Source organism: Amblyomma mixtum, chromosome 10, assembly GCF_055824585.1.
Source record: "Amblyomma mixtum isolate Tamu chromosome 10, ASM5582458v1, whole genome shotgun sequence".
In the NCBI taxonomy this organism is placed as follows: domain Eukaryota; kingdom Metazoa; phylum Arthropoda; class Arachnida; order Ixodida; family Ixodidae; genus Amblyomma; species Amblyomma mixtum.
Genome location: NC_143021.1, coordinates 67048045 through 67056898, shown reverse-complemented (window position 1 = coordinate 67056898; position 8854 = coordinate 67048045). Strand labels below are relative to the sequence as shown.

Below are 8854 nucleotides of genomic sequence, written 5' to 3'. Positions count from 1 at the left end.
TTAGCTACAGTGGGAGCAAGGGCAGGCTTAGTGCCAAGGAGGGATTTGAAGAGAGACCATGTGGATCGCGAGTGCAATGCAGAGTCAAGACGGTCACAAAGAGCACTCCAACGAGAGTGCTCGAGGGAGGCGCAGTGGGCGACGATCTCGGCCCGCAAAGCAGTGATCCGGGAGGAAAGTTGGGCATTGTGTGGTTGGGAGCGAAAGGAGCGTTGAAGACGTTTACGGCGACGCCATAAACGGAGAAGGTGAGGATCTGGGTCTTGGATTGGGTAACGAGAGCGAACGCGACGGCTACTGGACGTGAGCGCTGCAGAGATGCGCGACGTCCAGTCGTCGTAGGATTGAAAGGAGTCGGAGGCGAGATTAGTGCGAAAAGCATGCCAGTCAGTGTGAATAATCGGATGACAGCGAGGGATGTGGGAGAGAGAGGTGGTGATATGGATGAGAAAGTGGTCACTTAGAAGAGTTTCGGCTGTCACCTGCCAGTGAAAGGAAAGTGAACCCCGAGAGAAAGTGAGGTCGGGTGTCGTAGGGCGTTGTGAGGCAGTGCCCGCTCGAGTAGGAGAGCCAGGAGTATTAAGAAGGGTGAGGTGGCGTTCCTGGGCCAGACAATGGAGGAGGCGGCCGGGTTTGAAGGTTTGTGGGTAGCCCCAGAGTGTGTGAGGGGCATTAAAGTCACCACCAAAGAGGAGATGGGAGGTGGAAGAAAGAGAGTGAAGGAATTTGCCCAGAGCAGAGAATAAAGAGGAAGTGACAGGGGGGTTGTAAAAAGACAAAAGGACGAGTGAGATGCGGGAAGAAGGGTGGTAATAAACCACACCAACTAAATATTTAAGGAGGGTGGAGGGGATGTCAATTTGCTCTACGAGCCCGTCACTGCGTACATAAATAGACGCAAGTGGTGTGGCCGTAGTGGCGTGGTAGGCGCGGTAGCCTGGGACATTGCGGGCCGTCCGGGTCTCCTGGAGAAGGAGAAAATGAGGTAGGGAGGGGCGGGTGAGTAGATAATGGTGGAGGGGGGTCTTATTGTGGCAAAGATTTCGGCAGTTCCACTGCACAATCTCGAGGTCCTCGCCAAACGCCATTATGACAGTGGAGAGGAACGCGATGGTACGCGTTCCTTCTTTTTTGCCGGAGGCAGTGACTCATGGACGGATTGGAGCATAGATGCGAAGGATTCCAATTGCTTTGATTGTGCTTGGAGGGTGGTAAGGATCTGGAGAACCGAAGTTTCCAGCTGAACCAAGCGAGTGTGATGTGCCTGTGTGGTGGTTTCTACAAGGTCAGCCAAAGGGGCGACCTGGGCGCTGGAGGAAGGAGTGGTGAACGTGGCAAGGTGCTCATTTAGCTTGCTAAGCTGGGAGGTAAGAGAGGAGGTGGTTGTCTGGAGGGTTTGAGTCAAGGCATGTATCTGCTGTTGTAGATCGTGGGAAATGCGCTGCTGCTCTCGCTGCTGGCGTTCCAGCATTGCGAGCCGGAGGTCGAAGGAGCGGCTCTCGTCAGTCAAGGATGGAGAGGGTGGTGTAGTGGAAGAGAGGGACGCTGGCACCGAGGATCCTTTAACTATGGCGGCGTAGGAGCCTGGTGGTGACGTGATCGGAGATGATGGAGATTCATGATTAGAGGAGGAGGAGGAGGCGGGGGAGGAGGAAGGGGTGGTGGGTTGAGTGGCCCGGCGCAAAGCTAGGCGTCGGAGGTATGCAGCTTTAGCACACTCGCGTTGCTTAGCAAGGATGAAGGGGCAAGTGGGGTCGAGGGAGGGGTGGGTGTTCACCTGGCAATGAGCGCACCAGGGCTGGGCACACACATGAGCGGGAGGGTCAGCGGGTAGAGGAGCAGCACAGCGACGGCACTTGGCCGGAACGCTGTGCTGGGGGCATTGGTGGGCGCGATGGCCTAGAGTGAGACAACGGGTGCAGGTGGGAGGCTTAGGTTTATGAGGACGGCACCGGAAGGCAACGCGTTTGAAATAAACAAAGTGGGGGATGACGGTGCCAGCGAACGTTATGAGCACTGATTGAGTGGATCCCATCATGCGAGCAGCGAGAATATCTGTTTTGAAAGATTCCAGGTCATGCATGAGGTCATCAGGAGTGAAGTGGCCCCCAACGTTATGGATGACGCCGAGGCATGAGATGGGAGGATGGGGGGTGTAAGTTTTGATGGTGACAGGCTTACCATGAAGCTGAAGATGCGTGACAGAGAGTAGGAGGTGGGCGGTGAGAGGAGAATGAGTCTTTAGAAACACAAGGCTTTGGGCTGGCCTGGCCTGAAGGGTGATGTCGGCACTGGTCTTCGAGGAAAGTTGTGCAGCGGAGGCGACTGCGGCGAGTACGTCGTAGAGAGGTAGCTTGGGGGTGAGGGTTCCAGGGGGAAGCTGGATGGCAACTGTGATGAGCTCGGCGCGGGGTCGGGCTGCGGTGGCAGGCTTACGGTTGGCACCGATGGTGGTCCAGCCGATTTCCTGGGAAGGAGTGTCGTCTGCCGGGGACGTCGTAAGGTCCATGTCTGAGTCCTCAGCCGGAGTCCCAGTGTGCGACGCGGGTGCCGGGCTGGAGGTCTTGGTGTCAGTGGGACCTTTGGCTGGAGTAGGTGCAGCGGCTCCAGCGGCGGCGACGAACGCAGCCGGCTGCGACGCGTCTATGGCCCCGAAGCTCTTGGCGTCCCTTAGAGCGTGGAGTTGGCTAGGTGTGGACGCTGCGCCGACGACGAACGCTGCCGGCTGCGCCGCGGCCGTCGATCCGGTGCTCCCAGCGTCGCTCAAGGCGTGCAGTGCGGCAGGAATGTGCTCGGTTGCGTGGGCGGCGTTGAACGTACCCGTTTGAGAGACGGCTGTCGACGTGGTTGGAAAAGGGCCCGCGGTGGCGGCATCGGTGGGTCTGGGCTGCAGGGGCTTGGTCAGACGCTGCATTGCGGCGGTGGAGGCGCGGCGCGTTAGGTTTAGCGAGGCGCCGCGCCGCTTCACAGTTTTGGAGACGCTTGGAGGGCCAGTTCGGCAGCGGGCCGTGATGCCGATGGTTTCCACGTGCTGCGGGAGCCTTCCTGAAGCGATGGAGTGTAAATCCAGGGGCGGGCGAGGCCCTGGACCAGGCCAGGGGCAGGTTAAAGCAGAGCGCGGTAGGCAGCCAGCTAACCAGGGCGGCGCCACCTAGCGGACCAAAGCTTCATATTGGGACTCCAGGAGCATTCATGGAAGTCCTACCTATTGCAGGAGCCAGTACCAGAAATCTTCTCGTGTCCAGAAAATTTGGAGCGCTAGAGATCCATTAAGAACGACACAGTGTGGCTCGAAAGAAAACCCCCTGGGCTCCAAACTTTTGACAAAGGCTGTACATCTTAATGAAATGTGAGCAACGGTCCACTAATTCAATGAAAAAGGGTTCACTGAAGAGCACTGTAACCTGCAGGCACTTCTCTTTGCTGTAAACAGACAGCACGCATGACTTAACGGCAACCACACCCATTTGCATTTGCACTTGCGTGTAGTACTTGCTTGTGGGCTTCAGATGCCCATCACGTAGTTTACGCTTTCTAAGTGCCTCCACATCCATTGGGATTTTGATCTCAATGAGGCGAACTTCGCAGCAGCCACAGGAAACAATGCCGTCTGGACTTGCACCCAGAAATGGCTGGTGGCATGAAAGAAAAAGGCCACATTCTTTGACACTGATGTCAGCATGGTTGTTATTCTGGCTGATAAAAGCTGCTCGTGCCTCAGCTTCAAGTAGCAGCCCTCTTTTCATTGCGTAAGTAACGCGTGGTTTTTTACCCATGACTGCATTAGTTACAGACCGGGCATCATGGGGTCCCATTTTTGTTTTACAAGTGTGTACCCATGTATAGACCCTGTGTGCAATTGAGGCTGTGATGAGGCCTTCCCTGTAGGAGTGCCACAGGGGACTTGCACTTTGCAGCCGGGTGGCTACCTCAATTGCCGTCACCTCCTCGCGTGTGTATAAGGCGGACGGAGAATTCTCTTTCACCCGTTCCAACCAGCGGGTGGGCAATTTAACCGCTGTGGCTGCGTCTGACTCCACAGTTCTCTCTTGTCGGACAGGCAAAAAATCATTCGCCTCTAGCACATCAGCAAAGCAGTGAAGGCCGCTTGCTTTAAGCTTTGCATGCAAGTTGACCAGTTGTGAGGTGCGGACATTTAAATTCTCGCTCCCAAGAGATCAATACTCCATTCGTTTTTTGTGCTGGCTTACAGCAGGACTAATCCTTTCTGTTGTGTCTTTGCTGAACACCAGGTTGCTCATCTGTCCACTTATTGCTCTTGGGTTCCTTGGATGGTACCATTGGCGTTCTGTCTCTGTACATGAGACCGCTTCTGGTACGCTACGCAGGTCATGCTGCGCAATATGCATGAGGCCATACAGCACACAGCAAACATGCTTACACACCCCTCCCTTTCCTGCAACACATGAGCAATGGCCAGTGATCACTTCACCATCACATTTTGAGACTTCAGTGCTCACTTTGTACAACGTTCGTGTGGACATAGATGCCAGCACTTCAGCACGCACAATAGTTGCTGGAGATGCCCTGGTGGAAAATTCGAGCTTGTGTAGGTGGCCAGACGTAAACAGGCGCAGGCCATCTTCTCTGTGTTTGCGGGCTCCCTTTTTTTCAATGTATCTGCATAATAAACACAGAAGCAAGGATGCATCAAACCGCCGCTGTTTGGATGACATGCTATGAAGAAGTGTGGGAGTCACAGTGGTCCAAGTAACTATGGCCCCTGATAATGAGACATCACTGAAAAAATCAACATGCAAATCACTAAAAAATTGGCTTTTTGCCCACTATGGTTCGATCAAAGCTGCCGAAAGCAATTTACAAAGGCATCATTTCTTCTCGTGATTTTATTACGGTGCTTTATTTGGAAAAAGCAACCTTAATTGGAGCTTTATTTTATTTTGTGCGTTTAATTTATGTTAATTAATTTAAGTAGGAGTTCATTTCGGGCCTCTGCACCATGAATTTCATACCTGTATATGTGCTCTTTTGCAAAAAACTGGTTCAGTGATCTCGTTTCGTGAGTCCATTCCTGCTGGTTCAGCTCGCTGGGTCCAGCCATATCTGGTTTCACGTTGGCCTGCACAGAAAATTGATTGAACCCACAAAGCTGTCGCATGCTGTCTGCACAGTTCAAGAGGCCTGTAAGTACTTATAGTATAGTATATAAATATAGTATAAAAACAAGCTCAGTCGCTAGACTGTGCTGCCATGAACGTCCGAGATAAATCATGCACACCTACACATAGGTGCGAACCCGCAGTCGCGCTCGACAGTCGGCGAGCCCCTACGGACGACGACACAGCTAGTGCACACTAAATGTTTTTTGAGCAGTCATTCACTGTCATCCAGGCTCATATTACAGTGGTTGTTGTTCTCAAACATGCATTTCGCGCAGTTAACAGTTTTCGAAACGAACTCCGCGTTGCCAATATACAGGAAACAACGCGACCCTTCGCGTGCTCGATCACCGATCCAAAACGCCAAACAGTTCCAACCTTATTTTCTTTATTATCGAATGACTGCAGACCAAACACAATATGAAGGCGGTCCGGCTCCGCAACCGTCGACAGGCTCGATACCTGCGCAGTTCACTCAAGTGTGTTGACACAGAGGGGCCCTTGAATATTTCCGCGGAGGTTTTCACAGAACGTACTATATCGACCCTTTTATCATGGTTCGCAGAGACTTCTGAGAAGCCATATCCCAGGCGAGCAGCTTCTTTTTTTTCTAAGGGGCTAATGAAGAAACAAAAAGCAGGATTACATTGAAAAAAGATGCGAATACGGCAGCAGACAAGGCGGTGAGGAGCAAGTTTCCTTTCCAAAGTGTTTTATCAAAACACGATAATACGTTGAAATACTTACATGAGAAACGATACCGATGATTAGAAGCTCCTGCGTACGTCCCACACAACGGATTGCCAAGAAGCCTCAGGCGTGGAATCTTGCGTTGAAACGTCGCAGCGGCCACGGCTACAGCGGCTGGAATACCACGGCGCTCCGTCTGTACTACAACAAGCATGGCGGCGGGGCAACTTCCGGTGTACTCGCGCATGCGCTGTTTGCTTTGTGAAATCGGTCTATTGTTCCCGTAGTGAAGCGCGATGGGTCAATTAGAATTTGTGGCGATTACAAACTCACTCTGAACCCGATTTTAGATATGGAGACTTACCCGCTTCCAAAGTTGGATGAACTTTTGTCATCGTTGGCAGGAGGTCAAAAGTTCTCGAAAATCGATCTGAATAGGGCTTATCAGCAAGTAGAGATGGACAAAGAGTCGAAAGCCTACTTGACTTTGAATGCGCACAAAGGCTTGTATGTGCTTAATCGTTTGCCGTTCGGCATAGCCTCAGCACCCGCGATCTTTCAGAAGATCATGGATAACGTCCTGAAGGGTCTTGACGGAGTTACTTGCTACTTCGATGGCATAATGGTCACCTGTAGGACGGAAGAGGAGCATCTGAAGAATTTGGAGGCGGTCCTGAAACGGTTGTCAGGGAGAGGCGTCAGAATAAAGAAGGAAAAGGGTGAATTTTTCAAAGACAAGCTGCAGTACTTGGGCCATGGCATTAGCAGGCACAGAGTAGAACCAGCTACTGACAAGCTAGAAGCTATTGCAAAGGCTCCTCGTCCTACGGATAAGCAACAGTTGCGTTCATTGTTGGGCTTGATAAACTACTACGGCAAGTTTGTTCCCAACCTATCAAGCGTTGTTTTTCCTCTCAACAGACTGCTACGGCTCGATGTCCCCTGGGCCTGGAATGACGAGTGCGAAGCATCGTTCTCGGACATCAAGAAGCTGCTTTCACAACCACCGGTTCTTACGCATTACACCCCCAGCGCACCGCTGCAGTTGTCGTGTGATGCATCGGCATATGGTATAGGAGCTGTCATCTCTCATGTGCAGCCAAACGGTGAATGCCATCCGGTGGCGTACGCTTCGCGTACACTATCTTCAGCAGAGGTAAACTATAGTCAGTTGGAAAAAGAGGCACTTGCTCTAGTTTTTGGCGTCAAGCGTTTCCACTACTACCTTTTTGGGCGTTCGTTTGTTCTTGTTACGGACCACAAGCCCTTGCGGACAATTTTCGGTCCCAAGACGGGAATACCAACCATTGCCGCAGCTAGACTACAACGGTGGGCTGTACTTCTGTCTGCCTACAATTTTAGCTTGAAGTATAAACCGTCGTCTCAAAACGCCGACGCAGATTGCTTATCTCTTTGCCTTTGCCGAGTGACAGTGAAGAACGCTCGGATGAGCAATTTTATCTCCTGCGCATGCAGTCCCTGCAGTCCCTGCGTACAAAACAAGAAACAACGAAATATGGCACATTTATGCATACAGAACAGGGTATGGCAAACAGATGCTTAGGTATAGTCTACCGCACTATCTCAACCTCTGCCATAGTCACAACATGACTGTTGAGCACTCGAAAAAAAAAGAGTTGCAAAACTTTGTTTCAAGTATATGTAACCGGGTGTAACTTTGAATTGTAATTTCTGTAATTTTGTATAATTTTTGTGGTTGTTATTTTGTAACTTCTAAATTGTAATTCCTGTAATTGTGTTTAAATTTATGTTATTACAATTTTGCAATTTGTAATTTTTGTGTAATTTTGCCTTTACGTTTGATTTTTACGCGTTACAAAGTGTTACAGTTGTGTCAGAAAATAGGTTCTGTTCATGCTTCCTTTATTTCGTTAGTATTACTGCCACGTTTTTCTTTTTTTCTTTTTTTTTCTCTTTCTTTTTTTAAGTTTTGCCGGTATGCTGTTATGTTGTCTGCATATTTTCCCTGTACAAGTTATATCTATTTTTGGGGAGGCGAGAGCTCGTCAAGCTACACCCCTAGCTTTTTCTCTCTGCCTCCCTCATCCTTGTGATGAAAAATAAAGGCATTATTATTATTATTAATTGACTATCGTGAGGTGGCACGTGAAACGAGCCGAGATTCGCTTCTAAGACAAGTCAGGCAGCACCTAATGAACGGCTGGCCTGAGCGCGTCGTGAATGAAGAAATGAAGCCGTTCTTTCACAGGCGCTGTGAACTTTCTGTGCAACTAGGATGCCTCATTCTTGGAATGCGTGTTGTTATTCCTCAAATACTAGCCTCAAATGCTCGAAGAATTGCACCAGGGACACCCTGGCATTGTTATAATGAAAGAACAGGCACGCAGCTACGTGTGGTGGCCAGGAATCGATCGTGACATTGAAGCTCATGTGCGTTCGTGCAATCCATGTCTAACGCAGCGCACAATGCCTTGCCCTGCTCCTTTGCACCCGTGGGCATGGCCAACCAGACCATGGGAACGTCTGCACATCGATTTTGCAGGACCTTTCAAGGGTGCCATGTTCTTGGTTGTGGTCGACGCTCACTCCAAGTGGCCTGAGGTGTGCCAGATGCGTGACACGTCCGCAGAAAGCACTGTAAACCGGCTGCACGAAATCTTCTGCAGGTTTGGTCATCCCGAAGTGGTGGTGTCCGACAATGGCGGGCAATTCGTTTTGGCTGCTTTTTCGAATTACCTTAGAAGCATTGCCACGCGGCATGTGCGCACATCAGCCTACCATCCCAGCAGTAATGGACAAGCTGAACGATTTGTCCAAACCTTGAAAGCGGCATTACGTAAAAGTACCGCCGCAAACTTAAGCACAACGTTGGGGGAGTTTTTGTTGTCTTACAGGAACACTCCACACACGACCACGGGCGAGGCGCCGGCCACTCTTTTGCTACGGCGGCAGCTGCGCACCCGACTGGACGCAGTCAAGCCATCGCTGCAGCGGAATGTTGCGACAAGACAGTTCGCCCAGACAGTGCGTTGCAAGCAGCG

At 51.1% G+C, this 8854-nt stretch overlaps 1 pseudogene; it reads right to left on the bottom strand.

Moving 5' to 3' along the window:
- Positions 1-8328, bottom strand: LOC149326016 (uncharacterized; annotated as a pseudogene).
- Between the last annotated feature and the right edge of the window lie 526 nt (positions 8329-8854).